We start from the raw sequence: 20,214 nt of genomic DNA, 5'->3' as shown, positions 1-20,214 counted from the left end.
TATCTGCTAATTCCAAACTCCTAATTTATCCCCCACCCCTTTCCCCTTTAGTAACCATAAGTTTATTTTCTAAAACACGTCTCTCTTTTGCTTTACCCATTTGGTCCTTCCTTCAGGATCCTGTAGGCCCCACGGCCTCCAGAAAGCTTCGTTTGACCACCCCAGCACACAACATCTTCCTTCTATCCCCTGTAATGTTATTTTATTGTCAGACGCATCATCAGAGGTGTAGAGTGTAGAGGTTTCTAGGGCAGGTTCTGGTTTGAGCTGTCTGGATTCAGATCTCAGTCCTGCCATTTGGGAGTTGTGTGACCTTGTTACTTAATATTTCCAGGCCTCGGTTTCATCATCTGTAAAAGGGAAACAAAAACAATTCCTATCTCATTGAATTGTTATGAAGATTAAAAGAGGTAATGTATGGGGCTTCCCTGGTGGCGCAGTGGTTGAGAGTCCGCCTGCCGATGCAGGGGACACGGGTTCATGCCTTGGTCCAGGAAGATCCCACATGCCACGGAGTGGCTGGACCCGTGAGCCATGGCTGCTGAGCCTGCGCGTCCAGAGCCTGTGCTCCACAACAGGAGAGGCCACAACAGTGAGAGGCCCGCGTACCGCAAAAAAAAAAAAAAAAAAAAGAAAAAAGAAGAGGTAATGTATGTAAGCTACTCAGACTAAAACCTGGCATGCAGTAACTGCTCAGTAAATATTACTCATTAATAGCTATTGGTATCAACTATTCAATCAGTACCTAATTTTATATTGTTTTGTATCAAGGGAATCAGGGGTAACTTGGGGATGTGATCACAAGAAGAGTTCTCTTAATAATAATAATCACTGGACTTCCCTGGAGGCACAGTGGTTAAGAATCCGCCTGCCAAGGCAGGGGACACGGGTTTGAGCCCTGGTCCAGGAAGATCCCACATGCCATGGAGCAGCTAGGCCTGTGCACCACAACTACTGAGCCTGCGCTCTAGAGCCCGCAAGCCACAACTACTGAGCCCACGTACCACAACTACTGAAGCCCGCATGCCTAGAGCCCGTGCTCTGCAACAAGAGGAGCCACCGCAATGAGAAGCCCGCGCACCGCAACGAAAAGTAGCCCCACTCGCTGCAACTAGAGAAAGCCCGCGCGCAGCAACAAAGACCCAACGCAGCCATAAATAAATAAATAAATTTTTAAAAATAAACATAAAAATAAAGCTTCACTCACATTATCTCCCAACTTCAGGAACCATTGGTCCAATGATAAACCAATGAAATACTGTGGAGAACATAACGCGTCATGAGGGTAATTTGAAATAAAGGACAAGTGCAAATACAAAGGTTTTAATGTATTGGCTTGTTTTTGGTTCTGCTTTGTTTTGTTTTGGTCAGCATAAGTTGGAACACAGAACTGAAAGGTACAGATTTGCCAAGATTTTTCCATCCTTCTCCAGGAGGAAAAGTGTTATGATTCTTTCCTGAGGAAGAGCTGCAAATCTATCAGATGGTGCAGAGGTGCCAACCTGAAACCCTTCGGTGTAGAATCTGGGTAGCTTCATCAAATCCCTCCATCAGACCTAAATGAGGCCCAGAAGCCAGAGGCCCGTCAGCTGGGAGAGTTGTGCCTACCATGCACATTCTCTACGATTAGGTGGTTAAAAGCAAAGGCTAGTTTGGCTCCCAGCTCCACTGCTTATAAGCTGTGTGACATGGACAAGTTGCTTAACCTCTCTGAGCATCTGTTTCCTTATTTGTGAAATGAGGCTAATAATATTTGTCTCATCGGGTACCCTTGAGGATAAAACGAAATACCATATATCAAGAGCATAGTGTCTGATACTTGGCATAACCAATAGCTATCCTTACTTTCCTTATCTTAGAACATGAAAACTGCTTTATAAACTCCTCTCTTCCCAGATTCTTGGCTTTTTATATTTTAATTTTGTTCTGTTTTCTTCTAAGTTTTCTAGATAAGCTCCTTTTGAAAAATTCTGACCATGCCTTGGCTGACCTTTGGGAAAATGAACACGTCTACCCCTAGAACCGTGAGGGCTGCCCTTTGAGCGGTCACCATGGTGACAGCTGGAAACCTGTGGAAACTAAGGCAGGTGGTGACGGGAAACTAAGAAGTGGGCTACTTGGGATGGCGGGGAACATTTCAGATTCTGTTCTCTTCTCTCATGGGGATATGAACCTGTAGTCTTGCCTCCCCAACAGATGATAAGCCCCTTGGTTAAAATTCTTAATTACCCTGTGCCTCGGTTTCTCCATCTGTAAAATAGGAATAATAATGATGTCAACTACATAGGGTTGTTATGGGGATTAAATGAGATAATACACATAAGTGCTTAGAGCCTGGCAAATAGAGTGTGCTCAAAAACATTCACTTTTCCTCTTTTACGGCGTGGTGATGCTGAGCACTGCTGGGCATACAGTGAGGTCCCTGAGTCCTGGCTTCCACTCCCAGGAGTCGGTGCTGTCTGCCTTGACTCCCTGCAGTCTCCCCTAAGTTCAGTCCCACCTTGTTGATCCAACTGGGAAACGATGTTGAAAGCAGGTGATGCTCTCTGTTTGAGGACCCTGAATTGTTTCTGGACCTCGTGTCAGCAGTGTTAAAGGCAGCCAGGTTACAGCCACACTTAACGAGGAAAGCAGAAGCTAAGTGCCTGCCAGAGGGCAACAGAGCGTAGAACACCAGCCCTTCCTCCAGAGGAGACGCTGTCTGCCTGGGCTCTTGGCTGAGGTGTGTTGTGAGGTCTGACTTCCCTCCTTCCGTTTTCTTTTTAAAAGAGCATAACTTTCCCTACCTCAGGCCCTCACCACCCACTCTCCAGCCCAGCCTCCAGCTTGGAAATGGGGTTTAAAACCATGGCTAACTAAATGATAGCTAACTAAGATCGTTCTTTCGTTTCACCATTCAATCCTTTCTACAGTTCTACGAGGTAGGTCTTATTCTTTTTTTTTTTTTTTTTTAAACTCTGCCTACTGGACACCACCTCTTGGATGTCCCATTAGCATGTCACAGTCTAGAAGAATTCATCCCATTTTTACAGAAGGGGAAGTGGAGTCTCAGAGAGGTAAGTTGTGATCTTCACTGAAGAGCACACAGCTAAAAGGGGGAGCAGCTAGGGCTTGAAGTCAGGCCTCTGATCCCTGCTCCCTCGCTCCCCTGTACCTGCCTTCCTCTGGAGGAGGATGGCAGGTGCCCGAAGCTCACAGAGCAGGAGGGAAAAGTGGGAAGGAAGGAGGCTGAGGTGGCACAGTTCTGCCTCAGGCCAGCCTTGGCTGATGTAACCGCCTTCACGCCCCAAGGGACTTCTTGCCCTACGGCGCCTCTTGGTCTGGCCTGGGTGTGACTGCCTCTGCCTCCTCCTCCATCTTCACAGCCTTCTCACAGGCCTGACTTGCTTGGGCTTTGGGCCCTTGCAGGGCTGCAGAGGGCTCGGCCATGCCTGTGCTGCCTGGTCCTGCTGGGGGGCTCTTGGTCCAGCTGCTGTCTCCAGACTGGCGGCTGCCTTTGGCTTCTGCCCCAGGAGCTGCGGAGGCCAGCAAGGGTCACCAGAGAGGCCAGACTCCGGGGTTAATTAGATGAGAACTGGCTGCATTGGGGCAGGAAAATCCCCACCTCAGCTCAGATCCCTGCCATGCACCCCTTTTCCCATCACCAGCTTCTACTTCTACTTCCTTTCAGGCCCCTCCTCCCCGAAGCCCTCCCTGAACCCCTCTTGGTGCAGCTCTGCAGCAAGAGCCAGCTGAATGCTTTTCTATCCAGCCTGTCTTCCCTGCTAGATGCCCTTCTAGGCCGGGGCAGTAGCTGTACATGTCAGGAAGTGCCTCTGTTCCCCAGGGCTTGGGAAAATACCCCACATCTGACCCTGACCCCCGGGTGGAGAGGAATGTTGAGTCCGGAGCTTGAGTGGGATCTGCTGTCCTGGCAGGTGGCCTTTCCCTGCCTCGGGTTGAGTGATGGGGAAGGGCCCAGCGGGTCAGGGACTCTGGCAGCACAGGGGGGTAGTTTGAGAGCCCCAGGGGCAGGCAACGGACAAAATCCCATCCTTGGGGCCCATCCCCCATGCCAGACGCTGGACTGGCTCTTGAGGCTCCTTCTTGAAACATTAAGACGTGCAGCGTTCTTGGAGCCTGTCCCTAGATCACACCCGGCCAGTCTTCTCTCCAGGGAGGCTGGGATAGGTGCCCAGAGTTAACAGAGAGGACCCTGGGGGTGCATGACCGTCAGGTCTCACTCTTCGCATCTGAAAATGCCAAGTAGGGCTGGATTAGTGGTTTCCAAGCCATGTTCTGATAAGCCGTGTGGTTCCTCTGAGATGCCTCAGAGGCCACAAGTCAAGGGCATGAGTGTGTGTTGGGGGGTGAGGAGGCATCAGCCAGAGCAGCTCCCCAGTTTCATTTTTATCCTTGAGCTGCCCCCTGAGGCCCTGTGGTCTGGTCCCTGCATCCCTCTGTCTTCATCTGAGCTACCCTGCCTGCCTGGCTTCACCACAGCCATCTGCAGTTTCCTCCAATGCAAGTGCTTTCTTGCCCCTTTCTCTTGTAATATGTCTTGTCTGGACCACCTTTTCTCTACCTCTTTGCTTATTTCCTATGCACTCTTCAGATCTCAACTCAAGAGTCCCTTCTTTGGGGATGCCTTCCCCAACGTCTCTCAAGGCTATGTTAGGCCCCCTAGCTGCATACATCTTTTTCATAGCTCTCCTCCAATTGTAGCTCATTATTGAGTTACAATTATTTGTTCAACGCCTGCCTCTCCCACCAGACTGTAAACTCACGAGGGCAGGAATCAGGTCTGTGCTGCTGCTGCTGTGCCCCCTAGCGCAGCACCTGGTACACAGTAGCGGCTCAGTAAATATTTGTTGGATGCTGAAATACTGCACAAAGGTTCTTGCTAATCTTTGAAAAAGTTTGGGAAGCGCCGACCTACAGGCTCCTTAGCCTTGTCCAGTTTTGCATTTACATCTTGAAAACTTGGATGCAGTTACCTTCACCACGAAAATATTTAATGCCCCCCCCCATTAAAACCTTACCTGGCCTTTTCTTAACTTCCAGCACGCCCAGAGGGAGTGATGTGGACTGTAACGGGAAGAAAAATAAAGGAATCCCAATAAAGGCAGGGCAAGAGCCCCTCCCCGCACCAACACTGGAGAAGCAGGTTGGGGTGGGGAGGACAGCCATGCACAGGACCCAGGATTGAGTCCCAGGGCACACCTGTCCCATATCCATCAAGCTGCCTTGTGGGGGAGGGGTGGGCAGCCCCTCAGGCCACAGTGACCACAGCTCTCAGGCCAGCTGTTTGCTTGCCTTTGAATCAGTAGCTGACCCCATGCTGTCCCCAGCCTATTCCAGGCAGCTGGGGAGACTTCCAAGCATGTCTTTTGCAGGCCAGATGTGTGTCCACTGGCTGTGAATTCTTGCATGGAGAACAGGTGGGTTGTAATTATTCTAGCAGGAGCCTAGCGTGACTGGAAGCTAAGTAGACAATTCTGTCGAGCTCTGAAGAACAGAAAAACAGCATTCTTTCTCTGAGCTTGCTTTTATAGGGAGAGAGGAAGATGGAATATAGGGCTGGAGCAAGAGCCTTGGTCCCCATGGCAGATTCTGGAGTGTCCTGCAATTTCCTATACCCCACCCCATTCATCTCCCTCCTCTGTAAATAGACATGCCATGTGTATTGAACATCTGTTGTATGCATATGCCCAGCACTCCTTCTCCTTCCTTAGATTAACGGAAACTCAACTTTCCTTTGGGGAACTCTGCCTTGCCAATTCCAGGCATTCCTGGTGGGGTTGTCAGCCATGGGGACCCTCCCACCCATCCACCCCAAAGGGTGGGCACAGGACCCCAGGTACGTCCATCAAACTCTCTCCTAGGGAATTTGAATCTGGGATGGAGTCGCTACTGACTACAGAAGGTAGTTGGCTTAGAATCATCCAAAGCCATCCAGCCCATGGGTTCCTGCCACACGGGCTCCCATAGCTGTCCTGGTCTCTGGCTTCCCAGGCCTGACTGTTGATCACCTCCTTCAGGACCCTGTATCTTTCCAATAAATTCTTTTTCCCCAGTTAAGTTTACTAGAGTTGGCTTCTAGAACTTGCAGTCAAAGCTGACATGTAGCCCATATTCTTGTACCTCCCTGCTTTTCTAGCCCCTCCCCTTCCTCTCAACCCACCTGCAGACCCGTTTTCACTTTCCACACCCTGAAAAACTTTATGCTCCCAACCATTTTCTCCTATCCAGGTCTGCTCTCAGGAAATGGTCTACACCCATCACTACACTTCAGAGTGAAAAAAAATGTTGTCTTGCTCTTCTAAGAGAAGATGGATTTACAGCCCTGTGTCTAAGTGTTCACTGAGTGCCTTTGTCTCTTGTTTCAGGAATGAGAGGTATTCATGAAGAGGTGGAAGAGATATTTTGGGGACAGAGTGGGCCTTCCCCCAAACACCCTGAAATGGGTCCTGACCACTTCTCGCTGGCTCTCGTCACTTGCATGCAGTGGGAACTGCCTTCTCCAGTAGCTGCTTATATCTGCCCTCCACAAGTATCATGTTCCGTTTTGTCCCCACTGGAGTTACCTGCTTCAAGCAGTAAGATCTTGATTCAATGCAAATGAGCACCTACAGTGTGCAAGACCCTCAACCATTTGTATCCAGGATACAAATGTGCTTAGTTGTTGATGGTAGTCTTGTTGAGCAAACAGACCCCACCCCACCATGTCTCCTGCATGAGCCGAATGTTGTTGGAGAGCTGAGCTAATGGCCCTGGGACCACAAAGGAGGGAGGACGGTAGAGAGGAGGGGCCCACCATCCAAGCCACTTGGCTTCTCTCTCTTGGTTTGTGTATAAATTAGGATTTTTCGCTTGCAAGCAACAAAAAGGACTCTGACTAATTTGTACATTTAAAAAAAAAAGAAAGGAGAAGAATGGGGTTACCAGAAAGATTTTAGGAGCAAACAGAATAGATATAAGAACTGAACAGATAAGTATCAAGAAGGTCAGGAATCTAGGCAGGGACGGGGCTCTCAGGCCCAGAAACTCCTTGGAGTAGGTCTGTTTTGGGAACTGCCATTGGGTATTCCAGTTATAAACCATGTGTCTCTGGGTCAAATCATGAGAGAGAATCTGATTGGCCAGTTTGGGTCATGTGCCCCCTGGCAGGTATTGTAATTGGCTGCCCCATCAGAATGATCTAGAAAATGGAAGCACAGTTACCATTTAAAGGAAAAGGAATGCTGATAGCAGAATAAGAGAGAAGAGGGATGCTGGGCAGATGAAATGACAAAGCTCTCCTTAGTCATAGGGTGGAGGATGATACCCCTGTCTGCTGGATCCACCTTTGACTTGGGCTGTACCCACGGCAACCACAGGCTGAGCAAAAGGCTGTAACCAATGAAAATCGTGTTGTGTAGAGCAGACTCAGTCTGCTCATGTTGCAGGTGGATAAACTAGAGACAGGAGGTGACTTGTCCCTGGTCACAGCCTTGGTTCTAACGGGCAGCCAGTGCTGAACGAGGAGCACACAGAAAGTCAGGCTGGACCCACAGGCTTCTGCCTCTGGTAGAAATTTTCCACGCCAGTGATGGAGTAGGGGTGAGGGTCCCTATAGACACCATTGGGAGGGGTCCTAGGACCCTGCACGGGAAAGGTTAATGTGGATGCTCCATAAATATTTGTCCAGCTGCCCTGGTCCCACCCTGGTGCTGGGGGGCAAAGTGGGCTCCCCCCACACCTCTAGTGCCATGCCCAGGATCCAAACAGACACGCCATCATCGAGTCCCCAGATCCTGGGCCCCTGCAGGAGTGACTGTGTCTGGGGCTGTGTCCAGACCCTGACTCTGGTGGGGCTTTCTGAGCTGGCCTTGGGGCTCCCAAAGCGACCCTTCGTCCAGGGCCTCGGGACGGTCCACTGCAGAGAATGCCAGGCTCAGGCCTCTGCATTGGTCCTGCCCCTCCCTGCTCAGCCTCGCCAGGTCCCTGCAGACCCAGACAAGGCCCATCCCTCTTGGTGTTTACAGTCTGTGAATGCTTGTGGCCATTTCTGCCACCCCGGCAGGGCTGGGAGGACTCATCCATCCTGCCTGCCCTTATTAAGTCAGTCGACCGTCAGATTTGCCTCTTTTTGGCTCCAGCTGATGACCGCCCTGGGACCTTTTCCCTCCCCAGCGTTGGCAGGGTGCCTCGGCAGCCCCTTGGCTCTCTCTCCCCCTATGCCACCGACGCTTGGCATCTTTCTAATCCCCTGTCCCCTAGGAGGTCTCATTTCAGCCTTAGCCGACCTGCCCTTACCTCCCAAGTCCCCTCTCTTGGAAGTTCCAGCCTCCAGCTTGAGAATTCAGGGTGTGGAGAGGGGATGGGCCCTGTTCCCACCCGTTTGGTCCTCTCCTGTCCAGCTGGCATGAGGAGGCCCTTCCCTTTGCTGGCCTTCACATGCTGGGCCGTTTCCGCCTGCTTCCAGCTCATTAGCGCAGGTACGCTGGGAGCCAGACCTGTCTCCTGCCCAACACTGAGCTCACAGCCCTGCTCCTCCCTGGGCGGCCCCTCCCTGCTTCCTTGCCCCTGCACCCTGGATTTCCCACCCAGTCTGGAGCACTTGGCACGTGGTGTGCCACCCTCCTCCCCTCCCCCACCCCCGCAGGTCCTCTCTCTCTCTCTCTCTCTCTCTCTCTCTCTCTCTCTCTCTCTCTGGTTTTCCCTGGCCTGACTCTCTTTCCAGCGTCTGGAAATGGGGAAGCCTTTCTGCTTGGGGATCCTACGGATCTAGCCCAACCTTCCTCAGCCAATGTGGAACCAGTGCAAAAGTCCACGGGCAGGTTTCGTTGGGGTGAATTTAAGAGGTCATGACTCCTAGCGCTGGATGGGACCGCCTCAAGCCATCTAGCCCTTTCCCTGTCTTCTGGAAAAAACATTAAAACCATCCTGATTCCTTGGCACTTTGGGGCAGTTCTCCTCGGACCTCAAAATGAACAGACTGCGGGCTCTATGAGGGGGCCTGGCACATAGAAGATGCCCCACAGATATTTTCCGGACGAATGAATTGTAAGTGTCTGTTCTGGTGAACAGGCAGCACCATAGCTTGTCAGATCCACTCTAGGGGCTGTTAAGAAGGAGCCCTTCCCCTTCGCAACGGAATCAGAGTTCATGCTGGAGCAATGCCAGCAGCTACAGTCATGACCATAGGCAACCAGGGCCATGCAGAAGCTCCACTCAGCTTTCCAAGTCCTTGAAAATAAGGCTCTTCCAACTTCTAGATGCTGGTTTTTATTTCTACACTATGGTGGCCATTCCTGGTGGGTGACGAAGACAGGGCATCAAACAAACGAAGCCCCTATTAAGAAATCTGCATTCAATTCTTCTTGAATTCACTCACATGATGGGTCCCCAGCTCCCTTTTGCCTCTCAGGAGATGTGCAGATACATTTGTGTTTCATCTCCTCCTCTCCTTCCTCCCTCAGGAACCCTCCACGTGTTTACCATGAACTTCATCTTGCATTCTCTCCCTCACATATCTTACCTCTGCGGGGTGTTGGATGAGTGTGCGGCAGAGACACAAAGGCAGCACTGGTCCTCTCATAGCATCTCTCTGGCAGTTCAGCCTATTTCCTCGGTCCCCCAGGATTACTCAGTTCTCTGCACTGACTTTGGTGAAACCTGCTGTTGTGTGACCACTGACCCCAAGCTAGCTCACGGCTCAAGGGAACTCTCAGTGGCTGAAGGACTCCTGGACCACAGCAGTGGGGTCCCTGGGGGTTCAGGAGGCAGAGCCACTCTGCCTTCCCAAAGGTCAACTCTCAATGTCTGAGATGAGGAGCCCAAGGCCAAGAGTGGAGAGGAGGCCTTGGGCAAAGAGAGGTAATGAAAGCTTAGGAAAACCCTGGGCCTTTCATATACTGAGATGCTCCTTAGAGGTCTTCCTCCCGTGTAGAAATCCTTTCTAAATGCCCATCCAGCCTCTCTCTGAGCACTTCAGAGAGTGCATCACTCAGCAATGGAATCTGTCCTGTTGTTGGCCAATTCTAAAAGTTGCATTTACTGTAAGTGGAAGTCTGTGTTCACATGTTTTTTCTTGTTCCTGACTCTGGATCTGGAACAACACTGTGAACCCTACTGTGACAGAGACAAGAAAATTAACCTTCCATTTTATGTGACATCTCAGTAGCTTTGACTACAGTTGGCCCTGCTTTCCTTCTTTAAATCTTCTCTTTCCTTGGATTCTGTGCCACTTCCTCCTTCCACTTTGAATAATCCTTTACTATTTCCCTTGCAGGATTATTCTCTTTCCCCCAACCTCAAAATACTAAACCCTTAACTCTTGAAAAATAACAGTAACTCTTGAAAAATAACATATTTTGTAATCATGTAATGCACCATGTTCAAATTTACAATTCAATTATTTTTTTAGTAAATTTACCAAGTTGTGCAACCATTACTAGAAATCAGGTTTAGAACATTTTTATCACCCCAATAAGACCTCTTGTGCTCATTTACTGTTAATACCCCTCCCCCCACTCCCACCCCTGTCCATTGAATCTATTTGCTGTCTCTATAGCCTTGCCCTTTTTGGATATTTCATATAAATCCCATCATACAATATATGGTGTTATGACTGGCTTCTTTCACTGAGCATAATGTGGTTGAAGTTCATCAATGTGGTAGTTGAAGTTCATCCATGTATTGGTAATTTACTCCTTTTTATTGCTGAATAGTATTTCTTTGTATGGATATACCAGATTTTGTCTATCCATTCACCAGTCTATGGGCATCTAGACAATAGCTAATCTTTGGTTTTTATGAATAATGCTGTTAAGTCTGTATTATTCGTGTGTAAGTCTTTACATAGATATACTCTAACCCTTAACTCTTCTTACTCCTACGGCAGTCTCTTCCAAATCCACAGTTCTAAAGCCCACACCCACAGCCTTTTCCCTCCTGGGCCCACAGTTAGAATACATTTTCCAGCCTTCCTTGTTGTAAGGTATGGCCATGTGACTGAGTTCTAGCCAATAAAATGTGGGCAGAGTGATGTTTGCCTCTTCCAGACATTGCCCTTAGAAAACCTATGCTATTCTCCACATTTTTTTCTCTCCCTTCATTTATTGGCTGAATGACAAGGAGGAAGAATCTCTACATTGGCACTCCATGATGGAAGGATCCTAGGGCCCTGCATGACCATGTGGATCAGAGCTCCACTTGACGTGAACAAAAATAAACTTACTTTTTTGGGATTATTTGTTACTGCAGTTAACCTGTTATGACTAATGCAAACACAGAACAACTCAATCCCTCTCTTACCTGATAATCCTGCAACGGCTGAAGATGGCCAGACTCTCCTCTAACAGGATTTCTCTACTCCAGTATCTCAACTATTCCTCCTGGGTTATTTTTTTATCTTCATTCAGGTCACCTTCTCCTAGACATACTTCAGGGTTGTGATAAGCTGTTTAAGACATGGCAGCAGAATTAAGCACAAAACTGTTATTGTGTTATAACAGCTTGGAGTACACTGTTACCCTCCCTGTACTGAGCCCTGGATTCTACCCAAGATGGCACTAGACCTTTTAGAAGTTTACATTGTTGGTTTATTTCAAACCAATGGTTAACTAGGATCTTCCTTTTCAACAGTCTCTGCCCACCCCCACCCCCACCCCCCAAATAAGGTCATTTCACTGAACTGCCATTGAAGCAAGTATCTCTCATTCTTTAATTATTGCCTTTTTTGGACTAAGATGCAAGACTTTTTCACTTATCTCTGTTAAATCTCAGTTTATCTGTATCAGTATAAATCTTGCTTCTATCCTCCAGTTTATCATTTATTCCTCCAGTTCTATGTCATTTGATAATTTGATAAAAATGCTTTTTCTGACTTCATCCAAATTGTGAGAAGTCTTGCACAGGTCCCAGCCCTGTCTCATGTGCTACTATAGATCTCAGTGACCTCCATCCATCCTGCAATGTGGGGAATAATTGTTTCCCCACATAATTGCCTTACTGTAGGCTCTGTATTTTTCCCAGCCTATCCACATTAAATATCACTTGAATTTCATTCAACTATCATTCAAAAATCTGACAAAATTTCTCTGATCAGGAACCCCATCCAAAAAAGGAAATGGGGTAGACCCTGGTGTGAGTTAATTTTTGCAAACTTGGCTCTAGTCGTCATCACTGTGCCTCTTCCTCACCATCTTTTCCACCTTCCCTGGGCTGAGACTTGCCCTGCCTTCCAGACCCCACTCAGATAGAATCCTCTCTAGGATCTTCCCTGACCAATTGTCCCATATTCCCAGCCTGGAGTGCTCTGCCCTTGTATTCACATTGCTCCCTGAGATTATCTCAGTCACAGCACTTACCATGCTAGGTGTTGCTGCCTTTCCTACTACACTGGACACTCCTTGAGGGCAGGGACTAAGCCTTATTCTTCTTGGCAATGCTGATGCCCGACAAAAAGATGTTCAATAAATGATGGCTGAAATGCACAGGGCACTCCCCAGAATATCTGTTTGACATCAAGCCCATATGGCTTACCTCTCTATGGGGTAAAGCTATGAGGGAGGCTGCAGAGTGGGTGGGCTTGGATATGTATATTATGATACTCAGGAATGATGTAACTTCAGCAACGTGAGCTTGTGGGATTATAGAAGGACCTGAGGCCCAGGAAGAGTGAGACTGGGGGACAGGAGACTGACTGGCGGACTGAGTCTCCAGGGATCCAGAGAGAGGGGGGAATTCAGACAATAGAGGTACCTGGGGAAAGGGTTGGCAAAGAAGGGACATAGTTGGGTTGGTGGGTCATGGCATCAGGAGGACAGGGGCTGGGCAAGACTTGCTCTATTGGCAGTTCCACAATTTCTATAAAAGAGGAGCCATGTTGGGGGACAGACTGGTTGGAGGGGATTGTTTTTAAGCATGGCAAATTCACTGGCTTCATGTAGATTGGTGTTTATTTGGGATGACTTTGGGTAGGTTGATGGAGATTAAGAGCATGCCACTTCCTCCTCACCCAAATGACTCCTTGCAATTGACCAGAGGACATCAGTCTCAGAATTCCAGATAAATAGCCTGTCCCCTCCAGGGCCAGCTGGTGACTTAGATGTGGGGAATGGGTCCTTCTTTCTGAGAAAAGGAGCTGACTAGAGCTAAGCACGCCATTAATTGACCCCAGCCTACCCCTCCAGCCTCATCTCTTTCCATAACCCCATTCCTATCCAAACTCCAACCATATAAGTTACTTGTCAGTCCCCCTAACAGCCCAGGCTTCATCTTACATCCCTGCCTTTCCCTATGCAGTGCTTCTCCTTGGCATGTCCCCCCTCCTACATAGTGAACTCTCCCTTAGCCTTCAAGAATCAAGTCAAAGTCAGGGCTCTCTGAGAAATGCTCCCTAGCCAACCCCACTTTCATGGTTAGTGGTTTTTCTTCAGAGAGCCCACCAGATGGTTAATTCCCATCCCACAGGCAGTGAGGATGTCCTACCCACCCCCAGTGCCTAACACAGTGTTTGGCACATACCAGGTGCTCAAAAAATGTTTGTGGAATGGGAAGGCCTCCTGATGCCAGCCAAGCAGGCTAAGCATTAGAAGGTAGGCAGGAGCTCAGAGGCAGCTCAGGCAGCGAAAGGAACTCCAAGCCCCACCAAATAGTACACCTGAGAATGTCAGTACACATCTTGAGACTGAAATTGCAGGTGGCAGAATGCAGCAGCTAAATAGGGTGTGTGTGTCTGTGGTGTGTGTGTGTGTGTGTGTGTGTGTGTGTGTGTGTGTGTGTGTGTGTGTGAAAGAGAGAAAGAGAGAGAGAAAGAGGAGAGGGGGCAGAGAGGGAGAGCAGTCCTCTGTGGAGCAATGGCTCAATCAGAAAAGGGGACTGTTTCCCCTCAATCATCATGGACCCTTCTGTGTTTCTTCTTGCCATCTGGAAGAAGGGAGATGCTGACAGCTTATCTCCAGTACGCCCTCCCTGGCTCCCAGCCCCCTCCCTCCCCACCAGCGCCTTTGGCACTTGCACCTACCCTGTCAGAGATGTTCCCAGGCTCTGAGGCCCCACTGCTGACATGTACGGCCCCTCTTGGCTTCCCTGGCCCAGACAGCCAAATAGGTCCCAGCTTCTTGAGGGAGTTGAAAGAGAAAGAGTTGAGAGGCCTGGGAGTCAGGAGACCCTGGTTCAGGTGCTGGGGCTGCTAGTAGCCAGTCATGTGACCTTGGACAAGCATCTCTCCAGCTTTGGGCCTCAGTTTCCTCAACCATAAATTGAAGGAATGGGCTGGCTGATCTCTCAGGGAGGTCGTCTCCAGGGTTCACATTCTGTGGATCCTGCAGTTCTTGGATCCACGCCCATCCCTTGTCTGTCTGCTCCTCAAATCAAAATCTTAGTGTTGACAGGGAATTGGAGTTCATTCAGTAAAACCCTCTCTTTTATACATGAGGAAACTGAAGTCTGGGGAGGGCCATGGGCACGACAGGGAGACACTGGGGGCATATGCAGGACCAGAACCAGGGTCTGTGCTCCCTGCTGTGATCTGACCTTGTCCTTGAAGGACTGCCTTGTTCCCGAGCTGCCCAGTACAGGTTGATGCAGGGCATGGTGGAGGCTTGGTCTTCTTCAGGCAATCAGCTCAGGGCCACTGCCTTTTGAGCCTGTCAAAGAAGCCCACTACCCTGGACCAAACTCAGGTCCAGAGACCTGAGCTTCAGCCCTCTCTGTGTTACTGACCAGCTACGTGACCCCAGGCAAGTCATTATACCTCTTCGGCTTTATTGTTCTATGGTTATATGGACCCCCTTCTACTGTGAGCTCTCAGGAATGAGGATTTACCTGTTGTTTTAATCCCAGGGCTTGGCTTTCAAAGTCAAGGGGCTTAGCTCAGATTTTCAAGAGAGGATCTTATTTGTCCAGTAACCAATGACGTATGCATTCACCTCAGACCACAGAAGTCTTAGGCACAGAAGTCTTAGGTCACTGACCAGCCAATGTAAAGGCTGCCCCGGGTCACGTGTTCATCCCTGGTCCAGTCGGCTGTGGTGCGGGGCCAGTAAGAAACCAGCTTGGGTGCAGGGCTTGGTTTGTGAGGTAGTGGGGAGCCATTGAAGATTGTTGAGCAGGTTTTGGCCTCATCAAACCTGTGCAACGAGAAAAATGTATGATTCGTTGTTTACAAGTCTGTTGCTCCCTCACTGCTGTCTTCGGGCAGAGGTGGGGAGGGGTGGAGTGCTGCTGAGGAGGGGCTGGTGGCATCAACATCTTCACACCAGGGCCTGAGGAGGAGTGAGAAGAAAGTGTGTGGTGGCCAGGGCTTCAGGACTGGAGGTGGAGGGTGAAGAGGAGGGGAGGAGCCGGAGATGCCTTTCCTTCCTCCCTTGGCCATCAGCCTCCTCCGGCCTGAGGTCTGGTCTGGTGAGGCAGAGCACAGAGCATGCCTCTGCTGTCTGTGTGAGTTCCTGAGGAGTGAGATCTTTAATTTTTGTCTGCTGAGTCCCGATGGGCGAGGGGCCAGCCTGTGTTACAACCTCCCCGAGGCCCCTGGGCCAAGGCACTCAGACCAGAGTGGACGGAAACAAGGAATGAGTCATGTAGACTGGCTGGGGCCCACTGGGATCTGGCTGCACCTCCTCCTACCCGCCCCCCACCCCACCAAAGCCTAGTGTCTGCACCCTGTCCTGGGGAGCCTGGGGGTTTGGGCCGGTCCCTAAGGGCTTGGGGTCCTAGAGAGAGGGGATGCAGGGCACCAGGGAAAACCTCACCGAGTATCCCGATTCTCAGCATATAATTAGGGGAAAATGGACAGCAGAAGGTGGTGGCAGAAGGTGTCATCCCTCTTTCTTTGTCTTGATGAAGAGTGAGCTGCTTATGGGCTTCTTCTGGGACAGAACCTACGGCAGCCCATGTGCTCTGTCCCCCCAAACCCCTATCCCTTGGGCTGTGAGGGATGCCGCTGTGTCCCAGCAGGAAGCCAGGTGGGGACAGGCTGGGAGACCTCAGCAACAGCCGAGGAAAATTGCTTCCTGTTCAACTTGTCCTCAAATTCCTGCCCAGCCGTTCCAGAATCCAGGATAGGGCTGCATCGTCCTTCAGCCCACAGGGCTTTCTCCCTGGGCGTTTGGAAAGGATAATACAGTGTGTAATCTGTCCCTACCTGAATAACTCCCTCATCGCCAGGAGAGCACCTGAAACCCCTGTGGTCTTACTGGGGGGAATTAAAAGAAGGAGGCCTTCCGGGCTGCTCACATCATTTTCCTGCTCAGGTCTTCAGAGACTCAGCTCGGGGAGAAGTTATGCTTCAGCCCCCAGGAGTTCTAGGGGATTCCACTCCAGCCCGAGGCTGCAGGGATTTATGCAGGTAAATAGGAAATGTGGTCTGAACTTTAGCTAAATGCACAGAGCTTTCAGGTCAGCCCACCCTTGTATCAAGGATTGGAAATGAAGGGAAACGGAGTGAAATCAGTTATTTTGAAGAGGTGCCCATTCCACATCATTGCAGGACATCCTGGAGTGAGTGCAGTGTGCTGTAGTGGAAACAGCACGGACTTTGGAGCCGGTCAGACCTTTTAGTTGAATCCTGGCTCGACTCCTGGCTGTATGACCTTGAGCAAGAGACTTCACCCCTCTGAGTCTGTGAAGTGGAAATTACGATGCCTACCTCACAGGGCCACGGAGATGCTCTCTATCTGTGCTCTAAAGAGAAAAGCTGAGGGTTGAGATGAGCCTTACTCAGAAATGGAGAACGACTTGATGTAGGGTAAGCTTATTTCCTTCCTTCCCCTTGGTGAGAGGGAATCAGATTCAGTGAAACTCCCCACGATGACTTTTGCCTGCCCTTGACCTAAAATAGACCCCTAGCTGTAAACAGGCCTGAGAAGAGTGGGATGTGCTTGATGGGGGCCAGCCAGCTCGTGACAGCGATTTCATGTGTCCATCAGCACCAAACACCCCACACCACACCACAAAAGGCTGTGAATGCTTCTGGTTCCCAGACATCAGCAGCCAGAGGTGTGATTCCAGAGAAATGCTCCTCTGGAAGCTGGCATTTGTAGAGTGTCTGGAACCAGAAAAACCAGGAGTGAATCCTAGTGTAACCGAGTACTAGCTTTGTGATTGTGGGTAAGTCATTTTACCTCTCTGAGCCTTCATTTCCTCTTCTGCTACATGATGAAATAATAGTACTTTCTTCAGAAGGTTATTATGAGGATTAAAGGAGAATGACTGTAAAACACTTAGCACAGTGCCTGGTACCTTTTAAAAGCTCCAGAAATATCAGCTGGCAAATGAAGTAGCAGTCACTGAACTCCTCCCATCACAGGGTAGATAGGGCTGGTTATCTATTTGCCCTGAAGGTGGGGTGGCAAGAAAAGCATCATTATCTCTATTTTCAGATGGGAAAATAGAAGCCAAGCATAGCTGAGAGCTGAGCTCACCAAAGACAGAAACATTCACTGCACCCGGAGGGGACAGTACTGGCAGACCAGAGCAGGGTGGCTGTGAGTACTGGGGGGTCGCCAGGCCACAGTGTCTGAGGTGGTGTGGCCTTGGCAGCCCCTGTGGGCCTTGGAGGCCTTGAGCAGGAGGGAGCTGGCGCCTTTTCATACAGCCTCCACCTTCCAGACTGGAGGCTGAGGCTGCGCGGTGCAGAGTCCCAGCCGCCCAGTCTCTGGACAAGGACGTCTGAGCCCATGAGCTGCTCCCATCTGGAAGGCTGGGGGCCCAATCAACCTTCCTTCAGCTGTTCCGCCCACTGATTAACCAGGAAATGTGTTATTTGTTCTGAGCAGGGGAACAAGCTCTCCTGGGGAGAGGAATTTAGGACTGGAGGTCCAGTCACTTCCAAGGAAGAAAAATCCCTGGAATTCTGTCCAGAGTCTGGGTCTTAGCAAAGGGAGCAGAAATGTGGTCCTTGTTTTTGGTCCTTATTTACCAAGTTAGTTCAGGTTCAGGTAGCTCTCTGGCTGCCGGCGTTATTCCAAGACATGGGAAAGCAATGAGGTTGCCTCGAGTGTCTAGCAGACTGCCATCCCCTCTCATGGTGCACGTGTCCCGGCAAACCATTCCCCACTGGAATCTTTTTAGCAGCCCCTTGGGACTCTCTCTGCAGGGTTTCCAGAGACAATTTCCCTCCCCAAACCCAAGGGGTGGGTTAGTTGGCTTAGCAACATTTTGTGCCTCTTTAGGGGGGTAGCGGGAATCAGGGGTAGGGAAGTGACACGTGGTGAGTCAGGGGCCTTGCTGGAAATGGTTAGCTCCCCTTCTTTTCCTGAGCAGGGAAGGGAGAGCAGGACAGAAAGTTCTGCTACCTATCCCCTGGGAATTGAGTTGTGGGCTAGCCGTCAGGGAAGAGGCTGGGGAATGTGCGGTGGAGAGTCTTAGGTGGGGACAGCTGCCGAGATGGCTGGAAAAGGTACCACTCAATTGTCAGGAGGGCTGCCGAGGCTCAAGCCCAGAGTGAAGGCAAGGCGGTGCAGTCTTAGAAGCTTGGGCTCAGGTGGCAGATGACCAAGGTTGGAACACTTCCTCGGCTGCTTATCAGTTGTGAGATTGTGGGCAAGCCGGTAACTATTCTCAGCCTGTTTCCTCCTTTGTGTACGTGGAAATCACAACACCTCCTTTCTTTGGTTAAAGGAGACAATTCACGTAGCATGCTTAGCACAGCGCTTGGATCAGAGTAGACTCCATACATTTTAGCAGCTTCAAAAAGGACAAACAAACAAAAAAACTCTACTGTTGATGGGATTGGAGATTCTGAAGAGCTGCATCAGCAGATCCCAGCGATTACAGGGAAAGGGAGTGCCGGGCAGTAAGTGGGAGGCAGGACAGGAGGATGGTGCTGGGATGGGGGAGTAGGAGATGCCAGCCTTCAAAGTAGATTAGCCTGGCTGTGGGCCCCCAGGAGAACAGGGTGGGAATTTCCAAGGACCGCTTGTACTCACCAGGGAGTGGGAGGGGCGCCTAGAGGTGAGGGAAGCGTGTCTGCATGAGGGTTTTGGCTGAGCTGGAGCAGTGAGAGGCTGAATGGGCAGCAGACTTCCAGAAGTGCAGACGGAGGAGACAGAGAAGTAATGATGACTTGGACACGTGGGAGGAAAAAATAGGTCAGGGACGAAGATGATGCCAAGGTTTCGGGCCTTGGGAGGCCCATGGAGATCTGAGGTGAGCACTGAGGGATGAAGAGGAGAGATCCTAAAGGAACTGGGGAGGTAGTGGGGCGAGGAAGGGAGCCCGGAACTACAGAACTGGGTAGATAATGAGGCAAGGAGAGGGAAGTGTGGAGCTGAGGCTTTACCATAGCTTTACCATAGCTGTGAAGGAGCAGTGTCTCAGGGAGAGAGCTGAGCATTCTGGGAATTGAGATGGCATTCATCCCAAAATGCAAGGTGCAGAATTCAAGGAGGGCCAGCCTTAAAGGCAGCAAGCACATGAACTTGGACCAGTAACTCCCACCAGGAACTCAGTTTTTCTCTCTGAAAATGGGTCTAATGATACCAGCCCTCCCTACTTGATGGGATTACCCTGTCGTTCATTCAGTCAGCCATCCATTGAACACGTATTTCTTTTCTTTCTTTCTTTCTTTCTTTTTTTTTTTTTTTTAAATATTTATTTAGTTTATTGGCTGTGCCAGGTCTTAGTTGTGGCACTCAGGATCTTTTTTGTTGTGTGAGGGATCTTTGTTGCAGCATGTGGAATCTTTAGTTGTGGCATGAGAACTCTTAGTTGCAGCATGCAAACTCTTAGCTGCAGCATGTGGGATCTAGTTTCCTGACCAGGAATGGAACCCGGGCCCCCTACATGTGGAGCGTGGAGTCTTAGCCACTGGACCACCAGGGAAGTGTCTGAACACGTATTTCTTGGCTGTCTATTAGAGGCAAGCACTGTTCTAGGTTTTGGGGAAACAGGGGTTAGCCAGGCAGGCAAGATATCTACTCCTTTAGAGCTATCATTGTGGCTTGGGAAGTCAGACAATAATTTTACAGGTTGTTGAACAGGATTTTTCCTGTGGGCTTTGAGTTTCTCCTGAAGCTGCAAAGGCTAGAACGATAATATTCTCACGTGCCAAAGAGAAGTACTAGGCATCTTACTAAAGGCAGAACCAGTTCAACAACTATCAAGATACATCCCTGGATTCCAGCCTACGAATAAAAAGGGATTGAAGAAAGTCATTGAGGGGCTTCCCTGGTGGCGCAGTGGTTGAGAGTCCGCCTGCCGATGCAGGGGACACGGGTTCGTGCCCCGGTCCGGGAAGATCCC

The 20,214-nt window shown here is 49.9% G+C and overlaps 1 long non-coding RNA gene across 3 annotated transcripts in view; it reads right to left on the bottom strand.

Moving 5' to 3' along the window:
* Positions 1 to 1,978: 1,978 nt before the first annotated feature.
* The window catches only part of LOC102974997 (uncharacterized), a 21,324-nt gene continuing 3,088 nt past the window's right edge, over positions 1,979 to 20,214 (bottom strand). Inside the window, exons 3-7 of one of the 3 annotated variants that reach the window (XR_002893282.2) lie at positions 14,797 to 15,101; positions 13,994 to 14,089; positions 11,281 to 11,425; positions 5,022 to 5,067; positions 1,979 to 2,250 (exon numbers count right to left, since the gene is read on the bottom strand). This is a non-coding gene — a long non-coding RNA (uncharacterized lncRNA). Of the gene's footprint in view, positions 2,251 to 5,021; positions 5,068 to 5,302; positions 5,488 to 11,280; positions 11,426 to 13,993; positions 14,090 to 14,796; positions 15,102 to 20,214 lie in introns of those variants that run through there. The other 2 variants (XR_008618712.1, XR_448393.3) reach the window with 2 other exon arrangements.

Source organism: Physeter macrocephalus, chromosome 11 (genome assembly GCF_002837175.3).
Source record: "Physeter macrocephalus isolate SW-GA chromosome 11, ASM283717v5, whole genome shotgun sequence".
NCBI classification, from domain to species: domain Eukaryota; kingdom Metazoa; phylum Chordata; class Mammalia; order Artiodactyla; family Physeteridae; genus Physeter; species Physeter macrocephalus.
The sequence above is the reverse complement of the archived record's forward strand: the minus strand, read 5'-3'. Positions and strand labels throughout refer to the sequence as shown.